Consider the following 14,793-nt stretch of genomic DNA (forward strand, 5'->3'; position numbering starts at 1 on the left):
CCTTCCCTTCCCTTCCCTTCCCTTCCCTTCCCTTCCCTTCCCTTCCCTTCCCTTCCCTTCCTCTTCCCTTCCCTTCCTTCCTTTCCTTTCCTTTCCTTTCCTTTCCTTTCCTTTCCTTTCCTTTCCTTTCCTTTCCTTTCCTTTCCTTTCCTTTCCTTTCCTTTCCTTTCCTTTCCTTTCTTTCCTTTTCCTTTCCTTTCCTTTCCTTTCCTTTCCTTTCCTTCCTTTCCTTTCCTTTCCTTTCCTTTCCTTTCCTTTCCTTTCCTTTCCTTTCCTTTCCTTTCCTTTCCTTTCCTTTCCTTTCCTTTCCTTTCCTTTCCTTTCCTTTCCTTTCCTTTCCTTTCCTTTCCTTTCCTTTCCTTTCCTTTCCTTTCCTTTCCTTTCCTTTCCTTTCCTTTCCTTTCCTTTCCTTTCCTTTCCTTTCCTTTCCTTTCTTTTCTTTTTTTCTCCCCATGTCTCTTTTTTCCCCCTTCATTCACCCACCAGACCATTTGTGACTCCTGAGCTTTCCCATGGTCACCTGTGGGGTCAGCCCCTTGCCCTCTCACCTGTGAGTGCATGCTTGTCTCTGCTGCTGTGGGGGCCCAGTGTGCAAATACTGTATGAAGAGACAGCCTTTTAATGCCTCAACTTGCCTAAATTTTGTGACACCTTTAAAACATTTGCTTGTTTTATCACTGAGATGTCTGGCTAGTGATTTTTTTTTAGCAGCCAGTACTACTGTTCTTTGATGTACACTTTTCAGCTAAAATATTACCTGTTGTTTTTTATCAGCCTCTCCTTCTGCATGGCTACCCTGTGGATGCAGATTACTCAAACACAACTTCGCACCACTGTGCTGTCAGGTTGACCTGGGTTATGTTGGTAAATTCTCATTGCCTACCACCCTGCCCTAACCCAGCACACCTCCTGCATTTACCTGGAGAAAGACTAAACATATATATATTTTTTTCAACCTTTCTGTTTCATTTCTGTAAACCCACAGAAAATGCAGAAGTTACATGAAGGAGACGAGTGGAGTCTCAACATTTAGGTGCAGGGCTGCAGCACTGAGCACAGTTAGAACATCTTTTTCATCAGCTGCTTTAATGGGGAGTTGTTTATTTTTACAAGCACAGAATTATATCTCAATGTTATTATTGAACACACCACAACTGAAACATCCCCTTCACACCTTCAGAGGGGATCTGCCTGTCTACTTTTGACAATGGAGAGTAGCCAAGCAGATATATAAGCAGGTCTCTCACTTGTGCACTGTGGATCAGCAGGAGGACTCTCACAGGGCTTCCTGCCAACTGGCAGTACTTCAATTTAATAATTCCATATAGCACTTCCCTACCGTGCACTGCAGGCTGTTGTACGGCTTCATTAGCTAAGGCCTGTAAAACATTGTGAGTCCTTAAATAAAAGTGGCTGTTTTAATGTCAGATATTAGGGGGATGTTTTCTCTCAATGCAAAACTTACAGTTCCAGCCTGGAGAAGCCAGCTCCCACCCATCCCTCGGTGCAGCCAGCTCTGGTAAGGACAGGCATCAGCTACCAGTGACAGTGCTACCAGCACCGTCTACGAATGGGATTGCCTGAAGTGGCCTGAAGGGAACAGTGGTACACTGGTTTCTTTCATGGCTAAAGGAACATTTCATTGATTTCTTAACAGAACTCTTAATTTTCTCCATTGGCAACACTACAACAGCTAAACCTATTTGCAGGCCAGTCATGTCTTTAACAGAACATTTTATTCAATTACATTTAAAACCATTATAAAGAGTCATAAGAAAAAAAGTAACAAAAAAGAGGTAAGAAGGCTATATTTTACTGTAAGTGGAAACTATTGCCATTACTATTAACAGAACAATTCACTCTGAACAGTGGTAAGCTTTTAGTGGTGCATTAAATAAATAAATGACAGTTTAAATTAAAACATTTAATCAACTGCTAGCCTTTGCAAACCTTTCTGCACTTTGTCATCAAGGCTATGTATCCATTGACAACAAGGACCTTTTTGTCCAGTTTTGATGAGCAGAGAAAACAGCCCTCTAACTGTGACACAACAAACTACCATTCTGCATTGTTCCCTCCAAAAAAATAAAAAAACAAAATAAAGAAGCCAGATTCTTTAGAGGAGGGAGATCTTGAAAATTAAGGGAATCATTCTGGCACAAAAGAAGAATATATTTTATATTCATTGGAGATCACTACTGTAAATAACAGGGGACAGTTTTCTACTTTATCTTGTCAGCTTGTGTCTATCCATTTACTAATGGCCACTGAAGTGCAATACCTTTTGCTCTCCCTAAAATAAAAAGTAAGCTTTGAAAACCAGACTTGTTACAGTGGTGGAGACAAGGTCATTCTGAGGAAGGAGAGATGGCATGAGCATCGCTGGACGCCCACTCCAGACCAGGTGTCTGGCCTGCACCAGGGGGGACAAGCAAGGCCCAGCACCGTGTGCCAAGCACCATTTTGGGGAGTGGCGATGTGGCCAACTTCCTCTTCCTTTGGTCCTCTCTCCTTCTTTACCATTCCTCACTCCTCCCAAGAAGGCCTAATGGACCGCATTTCAGCTACGTTCCTTCATCAGACAGAGAAGAAACACCAGCTTGTACGTATTTCTGACACAGGCCTTGCAACATCTTGGCAAATGAGGCCATGTGGCTCAAGCAGTATGGTGTACCCGTGCTTCCCCTCTCTCTGCTTGGCTGCCCCTGGGGCAGTTGGGCCCCTTCACATCCATCCATTCTTCAGCAGCCAGGGTGACTTCCCAGAAACACAGTCTGAGAGGGATTAAATGCAGAGAAACTGTAAGGTCAGACTCATAGCCCAGGTTTTGGGAATGCTCATGCAGCTGCTGAAAGCACTGCCCACAACATCCTCCTCTGTCTGTCAGGCTGTCTCCATCTTCTTTACAGACACTCAGCCTTTATACTTTATTTCACCCCAAACACTTTCATCATGTTTTTATGCAGCAGAAGCATGTCAAACAGAGTAGTCATTACTTAATTACTTGATATCTAAATCAGAGAGTTTAGTCAAACATCTCAAGTTTGCTTAATTATAGCCAACTTTGTATAAACATCTGCTAGCAAACACCAGGCTTGCAGGCAGTACACCACAAATGACAGGAATGCTCAGGAGAATAATCTAGGGTAACAAAATAAACACAGTGGTTCATCTCAACTTGCTAATCTTCTGAATACTTCCATTTTAGAGTGATTTTGACAAGCATCTTTGAATTTCAACCAGAACTTGACGTATCATTGGAGTGTTTTATTTTGCTACTACAGTAGACCAAAAACTTAGGTAGCATTTCTATCTTATACCTGGTTCCTCAAGGAATTGTGTAATTAACCGTGTAACATTTCCTTCCTCCATAGAGTACAGTTAGGAAGACCTGAGCCTGGCATAAAAACATATGTAGTTAACTTTAGATCCGTAAATTGAAGTACACTCAGAAGTGAGCGTACAGGCAGGGACAATTTTGTGGTAATCGCCCTATCAGATTTTTTCCCATTACACTATGCTGTGACCGTGTGTATCAACCTTTAGGCACTTTACTCCAGACAAAATCAGGGGCTTTTAGATGGAAGTGGAATCTTGCCCTCCACACTCTCACAGTTAGGTGCTGAAGAAGATCTCTACCAAGACTTGATCCAGTGCTTCTTCACAGATTTTTCCTTCCAAGAAAAGAACCTAGATCTCTCTAGGTGGTAAAACTGTTTCCAACATATCCAGCACTGGAAAAAGTGTAACTCAAATGGGAAAGATCTAAAAATTGGTCCCTCTGGCTTATAGGCTGGCTGGTGGAAGCCAGCAATTCTGAGACCCCAGCAATAGTCAGGAATGTCCTTGTCAGGGTGGCATGGGAGTCTGTCACAAAGTGGAAAATACTTGATCAGCAGCACAAGACATCTGGTGACTGTTCTGCAGAGGCTTTAGAGGCAGCAACGAATGGCCCTCACCTACAGCATGAGCATCTTTTTTGATTTATTGAATATTTACGACAGTAACTAAACATCCTAAGCAACTATAAAATAACAATTAAACAAATATCAGCCACTCAAGTCCAAATTACTACCTTCACCACCATCTCATATGCTTTGGTTGCCACAGGCTACCTACAAGTGAAGGGACCTGCATGGCTGAAGTCCCCGTGCAGGGGGACCTGGGCACCAGCATGCTGGCAAGGGACTGTGGTCAGAGCAGTCACAGGACTCAACTAATCTTCATTACATGAGGCCTTCACAAAAGTAGACTTTAATCTATCTTGCGATTTATGTGTTTTCCCTTCATAGCCCTGGATGGCAGGGCCGTTACTCTGAGGGGTGCAGCTAGGACATGAAGCCTCTTACTGACCTTTTATATTTTGTGGTGCTTTTTAGCAGCACCAGTAAAAATTGATTTTATTAATCCTTTTCATCAACCTAATGTCTTTCTCAGGGCATCCACAACCTTTTAAAATTATTTTATTTATTTGTTTTTAAAGTAAGAGCGTGCTGTAGAACCCTAATCCATGTTTTATTTTGAAACCATGAAGGTTAGTGTCATCTCAGCTCCCAGTAGCTGAGCTCCTTTCAGTAGCCATGCAGCTCTGCTGTTCCTGAATACACTGGCTGACACCTTTGCCCTGTTACAGCATGCGAATCCTGTGGAAACTCCTCATTCCCCATCTGTGGTTCAATCCTGCCTGTCCTTGGGGAAACCCTTTCCTGTCTTTCCAGTGGGAGTAGAAAGTGGATATGGGAATTTAACATCAACTAGTCCTCTTTTTTTCCTCTAGCAAAGATGTCTGTGGATATGTAGCACAGTGCTTCTGGCTGGTGGAGATGTCCAGACTCCTCAGAGCAGGACAGATGCGGTATGTTACACCCAGACATTCTTCAGGTCTCATTCACTCAGACAGGCCTCAACACATTCACAAGAGTCTTTGCACCTTGCTCAACAGAAAAAAACAGAGTATCTCCAGGCCCTTTTCACTGGAGGTCATTTCCTCCAGGCCAGTGCCTCCACGCACCTGTACAGGCCTATAGATTTACACGGGGGTTGGTGTTGAACCAGCCACAGTGCCCATACAGGAGCAAAGGATATGAGATGCCTCACTGCTCCATGTCCTGACCTAGCCCTATCCCATTTTGTAAATCCACATGAAATTAACTATCTTTCTGCTACCTAGATCATTGTTTACTGTTGATAGAAAACATCAGTTAAAGTGACCGAAAAATATATGTGGTCAGCCTTACTAAGTGCATTAATGGCAATACACTGCAATACACAGTACCTAATTGTGACATATCCACCTGTTTCTAACAGTATTACATAATGTCCCAAGGCAGACTTACAGGCACGCACGCATTTTCACTCCAGTATAACCTGGTTCTGGTCACCATGGCAGGCAACCTCTCTTAGTATTTTGCCCAATGGGATTACCGTATTAACAGTCTAAAAATTATTAAAAACAAAAATAACAAGAACGTGGTTTTGGCATAGTAAAGCTTATGCCATTTCCCAGTGCTGTTGGAGTGTCTTAAACCACCCACAGGAGAGGAACTTTTCTTGTTTGGCATGGCTTAATGATTGCTCCAGAAAAGAACTAATTAACCTAATGTCAGGAAACCTAGTGAGCAATATTGAGCATGACATTAATAACTGTGCAAGTGCCAAGTCTTTTTTTTTTCTTCTTCAAATTATTATGCAATTTTTGTTCTTGTTAATCAAATTATGCCAGAACACTTTTGACCTATCAACATGATATAAAATTTACATTTACATAGATTCTTCCATGCTTATCATCATCAAATATCTTCACAAAATAGGGTTTGTTTGTTTGTTTGTTTTTTACAGAGGAGGACAGAAGCAATCTGTAGAATCAAACAGGGAAAAATCAAGACAAATCATAAATTCACTAAATCTGTTATGTCCATAGTGATTCAAGGCAGAAAAGAAAATATTTTTGTCTCCTAAACCTGTGTCGATTGCATCTGCTGTGGGTAGAAAGAGAAATTTTAGCAAGGAAATTAAGGAAGCATATAAGAAGAGCTGACTATCTTAGCCAAGACACAAGTTTGCTCCTGAATTCTCCTTTAATTGACTGAAGATGCTTTGCCGTATGGCTCCCTGCTATTACTTGTCAGCAAACTTAAATTGCGTCTTAGAACAACATCCTGAATAAATGAACCTCTAGATTAAATCATTGTGATGGACGCATAAGCACACACGAGGAGGGAAAGGAAGAATTACAAATACCCTCATAAAATTTTTGTCTTCCATCCTGGGAATTCCTGAATGTTTCAATGTTTTATCCCATTAACACTGCATCAGAAATATGATCTTAAGTGGCTTTCCCTCCTCCTCAATGACAAAGTGATGAGTTGATACCAAATCAGGTATCCAATTATTTTTTTCTGTGAAACTTGCAAAACATTACTGCCAACTTGAGTTACACTCATGTAGGTAATGGTGGTAATCTTCTTTAAAACATTTACCAGCTTACTGTAAACAAGGTAACCTCCATCCATGGAAAGTGCCAAATTCAAGAGTGAATATATATGATACTTACAGAAATGTGTAAGGTAGATAAAGGCATGAGTCCAAAATGTGTTCAAGGAATTAACAATTGCAAAACACATAAAATCCTTAAAGAATTTGTCTGACCTTTGGGCCATAGCTTTCTATCTTGTGGAGGACAGAAAGGCTAAATAGCCCTAAGCACTCTCTCTGCTGGCAAAGGAAGACCTTTTCAGCCTACAAATATTTTTTTAATACTTCAGTGTATTGATCAAGTGTTAAACTATCAACCGCTGTTCAATAATTCATTACACTTTCTAATGCACTTAACTGCTAAACTAGCTGTCATGTTAAAGCTTTGGAATTAAAATGGACTGGTGCTGCTGAATTGTGGTTAAGTCAGAAAGCCAGAAGACTCTAACTTTCTTCCTGATGAGAAGTGTATAAAGCTGTTAAAGTCTAATCTAATTATTTTATATTTAATTTAAAAAGTCTTGCAAGTGAGGTGTCCACCTAATTGCCAAAACTCAGAGGCTCACCCTACTTGTTGAGAAAATATTCTTGCAACAAAGCAGAAAAAAGGGGTGAAAGGAAAAAAAAAAAAAAAGAGAGAGAGAGAATAAGTCTCCCTGCTCCCCAGAGCTATCTTCAGGCACAAACACGTTGAGCTTTGCCCAACCTATGAGCGGACGTAATCAAAGCCACCACCAGTGTTGGTGCTTGGGTGGGGTGAGCACCTGCACTGTGAGGATCTTGGGACATTGGCTGCCACAGAGGGAGCACGACACACGGCTGTTGGAAGCCAAAGTGCTCTCCATCACAGTCATGTTACAACCTGGCATGAAATAAAAAGACTCTAATTTTCATGTGACTGACTTTAGGAGAAGAAAATATGGCATGGTTCTGAAATGCAAAAACAAGCTGACTAGATTTTTTTTTCTTTACATTTTAAGCACTGAGCCTCCATGACCTTCTTCTTCCCCCAGATCAGTTGTTCACACAGACCCACTCTTCAAGTGAAATGAATTTGGGATCCCGAAAAGAGAGCAAACTGCCAGGACTTTGGGTTAAAAACCTCTCAATATGTCACAGACATTAAAACAAGCTGTTAGTGACCTTTGCAGACTTATACTGTATAACACATTTTAATGTGCTTATTTAACAAACCTGTAGAGAAGAGCGCACTGGATGTGACCGGAGAATCCCTTCACCAACCTCCTCCAGAGCTGTGTCTCCCTGGGACGCCTTGTTAGTGTAAGGGTGTGCTTGGATGACTTCAGCTTTGATGAAAAGACTGTTTTCAGTAATAGCTTTTCTCATTAATTTTCTCGAGCTCTTTGTTTCCACTGACAAAGTTACCTCCTGGTTTCTGATGCTCTTGAAGGCATAGAGATGAGCCAGACGTGTGCCTCTGAAAAATGAGGCAACAAAGAGAGCAAACGCTAGTGCTGAAGAAGTCTTAACCCACCCCTCTTTTAATGATGGCCCACCATCTCTGATAATAGCTGAAAACACTTAAACTAAGTGTTTTAAAATCAACTGGACCAAGTTCCTCAGCCAGAGTGGAAGGTGTCATTGTACCAGTAAGGCTAACTATTAGAGAGATACTAAAAAAACTTCAACTTATAAGTGGAAAATATTTAAGTGTAATTCCAATACTTAATAATAAAGACAACAATTTTCCAATCTGACACTAACTTATGAGAAAATTTTCAGGATTTTATCAACAAAGAGTTAGAGGCTAAAAGTATGATTAATACCACTCAGCTTTGTTTCTTGTAATGAAGGTTCTGTCAATCATTCATTCTTTATTTAAATATATAGATATAGATACAGATATAAACTAGTCTGTGTGGATGCAAACCATTCCTTTTACTGTTATACAATATCTTGACTAAAGAGCTTGCATTATCTGGAATTAGTGAGTACTTTCTAACTCACTAAAAAGTGATTCACTGATAACTTTCCAAACTGTGATGACAATGAAAAGGTATCAGGAGGCAGGGCCATGAGAAAAGGGATATTCCCAAGAAAATGTCTTTGGTCCAATGTTAGTTGTCATTATCAATGATCCAGGTGACGAGAAGGGTAGGGTAAAATTCTTACCCAGTAAATATGCAGGCAATGCAAAGGCTGATGGAGTAGCAGATAACAAGAAAGGGCAGATCTTCTGGGCTGACGTGAATCACCTCATTAAATGGTCTCTGTACCTTGTAGGGATGACATTGTACTGTGTTGCATCGAGGAAACTGATGAGAGAGATGGTCTGATCCTTACATGTCCAATCAAGTACCTCCGGGAAGAACAGGGATAAGACAAAGGAGAAGGGTTTACCTAGGCTTAAATTTAGGGATGGGAGCTGAAAATAGCTAAATGTGTCCTTGCAATGAGATATTGCTTCACAGTAGAAAGGTAATTAAAAGGTAGAGAGGATTACTGGAAGAATGGGTAGACTTCTAATCACTTAGTCTTTAAAATGAGATTCCCTGCTTTTCTAGTGGGCTTGCATGCTTTAATCTTCTTCTGGAGAAATTAAATGCCCTCTATGCAGAGCAGGTCAGAGTAGATGGCTGCAGTTGTTCAGTGCGGCCTCACAGTCTGTGAATAATTCATTGATAAGTCTGATGTTAAGTTTACAATATGGCAGAGACGAAAAAAGACAGCCTGGCTTTGGGCAGCATCTATGAAAGGAGCAGGCTGTCCTTAAACATCCTGGGACACCAACTCAGGCCACTGCCCCTCCATAATGAGTCATGCTCAAAGGGAACCTAGAGAGGAGCAACAAAAACTGCTCTGACAAAGGGTGATTTCTGAGCAAAAATTGTGGTGCATAACCGGATAAGACACCGTGCTACCACAATGTCTTAGAGAAGTCAGTATTAAGAGGGCACAGAAGTGTTTCCAGCACTTTTCCTACAAGAAATAAACTGTTATTGAGAACATCAAAATGCGAAGGACTTGTAGGTATTGCTGTGGACTTGTAAAACTGCATTAGAAAACACGACAGGAATAGAAATCCTGCGTTTCAAGGAGATGAATGCAGTGGTTTAAAAGTATTTCAACTGTGACTTGCTTAATGATTGCACCATTTACAGTGTTTCTGAATCACCTTGGTGGTAGCTGAGCATACTGCTCCCCACACCATGCTGACAAGGGATCTGAGCAGCCAGAAAATGTCTTACCTTCCTGTGACATGCAGTGCACTTTGCACCAGGTGGTACTAATGAGTATGGCTGCAGCCTCCAAATCCTCCTGCTCACTCATATTGGAAATGCAAAGTGAGCTCGTTGCCTCCACGCAGCCCCTGGCAAACCAAATCTGCAAAGATAGGTGGCAGCTAAGGCAGAGCAGGGCCCTTTGAATGAGAGATGCTGTTCAAATCCAAGGAAGTGTAAAAAGAGAAAAATAGAGGATGATGTGCCACTGAAGGAGAGGCAGAGGAACACAATACTTAAGCCTTGAATAAAAATGAAAAACTAATCACACTGCATTCAGGCTGTGGATAGAACATTTCATCCCCTTTTTTGTATTCTGATCAGTCAGGCAGGCATGAAAATGACCTTTCTTGCATGCATGTTGTCAGAAACCTGCTTCAAGCAAATGTTTATTTTATCTGACTGGATCTCAGCCGACCCGTAGCACAGCTGATACCAGATGTTTTCTATTTAAGGACCATTCTCTGGGAAGTTAAGCTCAGGCAGTACAGCAGGTGTCTGTGTGCAATCACTTCATCTTCTGCATCCCCAGGACCATTCGGTGCTCTGTGACTGCAGCTGACGGTGAGCAGAGCACTGCTTGCTCCTGGCTGCTCTTTCGCATGTATTGCCCCAAAGCTCTGGGTAGGATTTGAAGGATCCTGTGCTGGTCCCAGGCCCATGACAAGCAGTATTGTAGATGCCCTGTGAGGGCTTACTGGTGTGCTCTTACTGTGGTGTCACCACACAAGCCTTCAAGACATCCCTTTCTCCTACTGGAGGGAATTATTCTCAACACAAATGGGGATTAAAAACAAAAAAGGATTAAATTCTTTCAGACTTACTGCATCGGTGTCTAGATACCTTTCCCTTCATGTTTATATTTGGAGTTTGGAGTATAAACCCAGAGAAAGCTACCTGCTGAAAGCAAAAAGTTTACCTACTGCTGTCTAGCTTGCCCAGTGCAATGTATGAAACCACCTGAAATGGGCCATACCAAAAGGTCTGCCTGGATCACGGCAGCTAACGCCCCAACATCTGGCAACGTATGGCTGGGGGCCACAGTGAGCCAGGGACAGCTCTGTTATGTTGGGTAATGCCTGATATATTTCTCTGTCATTGACATACTCCACCTCACCACACGAATCTGTGCACCTACACCATTCTGTGTCAGAGTTCACAGACAAGCCGTACATCACTGGAACAGACTGACAGCGCAGCAGGCGGAGGCTCACATGCTGGGAATCACCCGTCTGATCTGCACCCATCACCTGTTAACAGGGGCAGCATAACGGAAAGGTTTTGAAAAAGAGATGAATGTGGACCAAAAGGTTGAATGTCATGAAGGGAAAAGGAGAAAATGAAGTATTGGTAATGTTTGCATTATTTGTTTTGCTTTTTTTTTTTTTTTTTTTAAATTATATTATTACAAATAACTGGTTTTCAAAACCTCAGCACATAATCATACTAGGCATTCTGGGCACTATCATTTTATTTATTTAGCTGACATCCTCCGTGTTTTCTTGAAGAAAAGCTATTCATTTTGTTCAGAAATTTCAAGTTTATGGTTAGGCTTACAGCATTCAAACAGAAAATAGAGACATCTAAGGGAAGCAAAGTATTTGAAAAAAAATGACAATTACAGGAGAAACAAACAGAATAAAGTCCTAGGCTTTTAAGGATGTTGGTGATATCTGAAATGGGTAAGAGTTTTCATGGTGGAGCTGTTACTTGTTTTGTATATGCAAAGACCATGACTGCGTCTTAGTGTACAACCTGCCTACTGACCTACAGCAGTCCTACAAACTGCCAGAAAGCAGAAAGCAGAAAGCAGAAAGCAGAAAGAGGGGCTTTGCTGATTTCTGTGAGTAAAAGATGAGTGGTGGACAGACATCTGCCGGTTGTGATCCAGTTATCAGCCAGGATTTCAACATAGTGGAGATTTCTTAGTCTGGGCAGACAGAGGAGAGGGAAGTGAAGAAGACTTAAAAGATGTTTGTTTCCTCAATTGCTTTGTTATGAATCTAGAGGATTTGACTGGAGAAACTCAATTATACTTAGATTTTCAAATATAACTGTCTCAATTTTTTTTTGTGGAAAATGATGGAGCACAGCTCACAGAGCAATCAAATTCTCTTGCACTTGTCATTCAGGATGGTGAGGTTGTGTTCAATCCCTTCGTAGCCCTTCAGAGCTTTCCAAGCATGACCCACATCTGCTTGTAATGGGTCATTGTCACTGCTGTATCTGAGAGCCCACAGGCAAAACTGAGCATGGAGCAATGTGTTCAGAGCCTATTTGCATGCTTGCAATGAAGGGGAGCATATATGTACAGACAGATGCATAATCAAGGGGACAAAGCCAGCTCTGAGAAGACATCACTAATGTCCCAGAAAGGCAGTTGGCCCTTAAACAAGATCTTTTCACCAGTGTATTCCAGGATTTAATTACATTACTATCGATGGCAGCAATTCATCCTCCTGCAGCTATGTGGGGGTATAGAAATTACTGAAGGGTAGGTAAAGAGCTGAGCATATTATAGCATTAGAACTGATTTATGCCCCATTACTGAACTTAGCTTTAAGATAAGAAAAAGAAACTCCTTTTTGCTTATAAAGGAAAAGAAAATACATCAGTGCTGAAAGATACTCGGCACTAAGGGGAACTCATAATTCAATGAAAAAAAAAAGGAAAACAGGAAAACTGTGATACAATCTCAATAAATATTGTGAAAATAGTCCAGATGCTTCTTCACATGATTTCTGTAAAACTCCTTTGGCTTGTAATATGCCACTGCATTTACCACTTCTAGAAAGGAGCCATATACTTTCACATCAAATACTAGATGTCAAAATAACTGGGGCAGTTGCACAACAGTTGCTGTAGCACAGAGGAAATAAAAGTATATGTATATATTTATATTTTTGGTACACACAATATGGAGCAGAAGGGCTATTTTGTGTTTAACTTTTATAGTATTGTGAAAGGGTTTTAGTGTTTCAGGATAATTTTTCACAGTTTGTTAAGGATGTTTTTCTTTTTCCTATGTTCTTCCCTGTATTGTGCTGACAGCTTAATTCTAAGGCTGATGGACTTTAATACAAGACCAGGGGCAAATTTGTTCTGTCCAGCTCCAAGTAGTGAGCCAGATGCAACAACCACTTGTTTAGGGGCCATGTCCCACGTTCAGCAGTCCAGACTATGAGCTCGATGGTCCCTTTTGGCCTGGGGACATGATCATTGCAGCCCTTGTGGCACACCAGCTCGGGTCAGCCTCCACTACAGCTGAAAATACATTTTACTGGTAGCTTGCAAAGCATACCTCTAGCCCACAAAACACCCATAAAAACAAGGCTAATGCTACAGGCTTGCTTCACAAAGAGCTATCACGTTATTAATTTTATCCACCAACATTGCTATCCAGTGCTCAACTGCTTATAACCCATAGGCAGGCAGCAGCTTATTTCAGGCTCCTGGAGTAACATCCCCTTCCCTACAAATGTTACCTGGAATACAGATTATTTGCTGAATGAAGCCATTGTGCTGACCTGAGGCATGTACGTGACTTCTTCCACTCACTCTCTTCCGAACATAACATAGCACACAGCAAAAGTCCAGGGTTTAAATTCCATTAAGAAGTTTACTACAGAAGTGTGATCATTTAATAGGATCATGAAATTGCTTGTAATACAATGTGAACTTTAGCACAAGACAGCACAGATATTTTAAATAAAGACATGTTAGCCTTGTGTTTGTTAATTTATTCAAAGTTTCAAAGATTAATTATAAATTTATCTTTATACTATGCAATACAGCAATTTCAGTCTTCGTTTAAAAAGTCGGATTTATCAAACATACCAGTGCCTGCTAGAAGTATCAGAGCACAGCATTACTTAGCAATCTAGCTGCTGTGCCCTGAAAATAGGGCAGTAATCTCTGGTAATCCCTAGGTATTTAAGATTACCATGGAATAACACTAGAAATAGCTTAGCAAATGATTTAAGAATGCCTCAGACTGTAATTATGTGCAGATAAAGGTCACCGGGTAGAATATTTCTGGTGTGGTTTGGAGTTCATAAGAACAGTAAGGGTCTTATACTAAGGCACTTTAATTCCATCTTGCATAATTGAGGTGGAAAAGTAACAGCATGACGGTATCTGAGTTAATTTCTTGGTAACTGGTATGCTTCTAATAGGATTTTTGCACTGAACAAGAGGGTAGTCAGGCAGTATGTGAAGCAAGGGTCAAGGAAAGCAAAAAAAAGAAAGTGAGAGTTTGGAAAGCTCCCAGGGAGAAGCATGTCCTGAACTGTTTGCTCCTCTTCCACAAATGAAAGAAGCAGAAACCTTCACAAAACTGTGAGGAAAATTCTTTGTGTTCATCACAAACCTATTATTGCTGGGTTGTGTTCCTACTCTCAGTCTATGTTCCTACTTTTACCTTGAGCCCTTTTATCCTGAGGCACTTGGCCACCGAAGGAGCACCCTCCAGACAACAAGTTTGGAACAGCTGCTTTGCAAAAACAAGCCTTGTCTCATTATTAGGACATTAGTACCTTTGTTACTCTTCACTTATGAGTATGCCCCAGGCAGGGCCTGACAAGGAAGGGCCACGGACCCTCGCCCCCAGGGGATGGAGCCTACTATGGGTGCACGGCATCTCCCGAGCTTCAGCTGCTGCCCTGGAACCAGTGCGTGGAAACCTGAAGGGTATGAAAGGGTATGAGCATGCTCACAGGCAATCTGTGAATGTTAACAACAAACGACAGAAAAAAAAAAAAAAAACGAAAATATCAATGAACATGGTGTTCACAAATCAGCTAGAACAAGTGTTAATTATTAGAAAATACCCACTGTCACTGTGATCAAGATTTGGAACGAAGCTATAATTACAGCATTAGCTTTCATCCCCAAACGACTAATGAATCAGGGAACTGACATTTACAGCGATACTTAATTAAAAAAAAAAGAAAAGAAAAGAAAAAAAAAAGAAAACATAACACAGAAACAATGGCATACCAAATTTGCCTTCTTTCAAGTCACAGGAACTTCACTAATACCCAGGGTTCCTCTGAAAAAGAAACAGAGTAATCGAGAT

General features: G+C 41.1%; 1 long non-coding RNA gene across 4 annotated transcripts in view; it reads right to left on the reverse strand.

Moving 5' to 3' along the window:
- Window positions 1–93: 93 nt before the first annotated feature.
- LOC310890347 overlaps window positions 94–14,793 on the reverse strand; it is a 31,657-nt gene continuing 16,957 nt past the window's right edge. Inside the window, exons 4-9 of one of the 4 annotated variants that reach the window (XR_014577208.1) lie at window positions 14,715–14,766; window positions 14,252–14,398; window positions 9,684–9,819; window positions 8,608–8,794; window positions 7,861–7,912; window positions 94–7,781 (exon numbers count right to left, since the gene is read on the reverse strand). This is a non-coding gene — a long non-coding RNA (uncharacterized lncRNA). Of the gene's footprint in view, window positions 7,913–8,607; window positions 8,795–9,683; window positions 9,820–14,251; window positions 14,399–14,714; window positions 14,767–14,793 lie in introns of all 4 variants that reach the window. The other 3 variants (XR_014577209.1, XR_014577211.1, XR_014577210.1) reach the window with 3 other exon arrangements.

The sequence above is a fragment of the Anser anser genome (genome assembly GCF_964211835.1).
Source record: "Anser anser genome assembly, chromosome: Z".
Classification (NCBI taxonomy): domain Eukaryota; kingdom Metazoa; phylum Chordata; class Aves; order Anseriformes; family Anatidae; genus Anser; species Anser anser.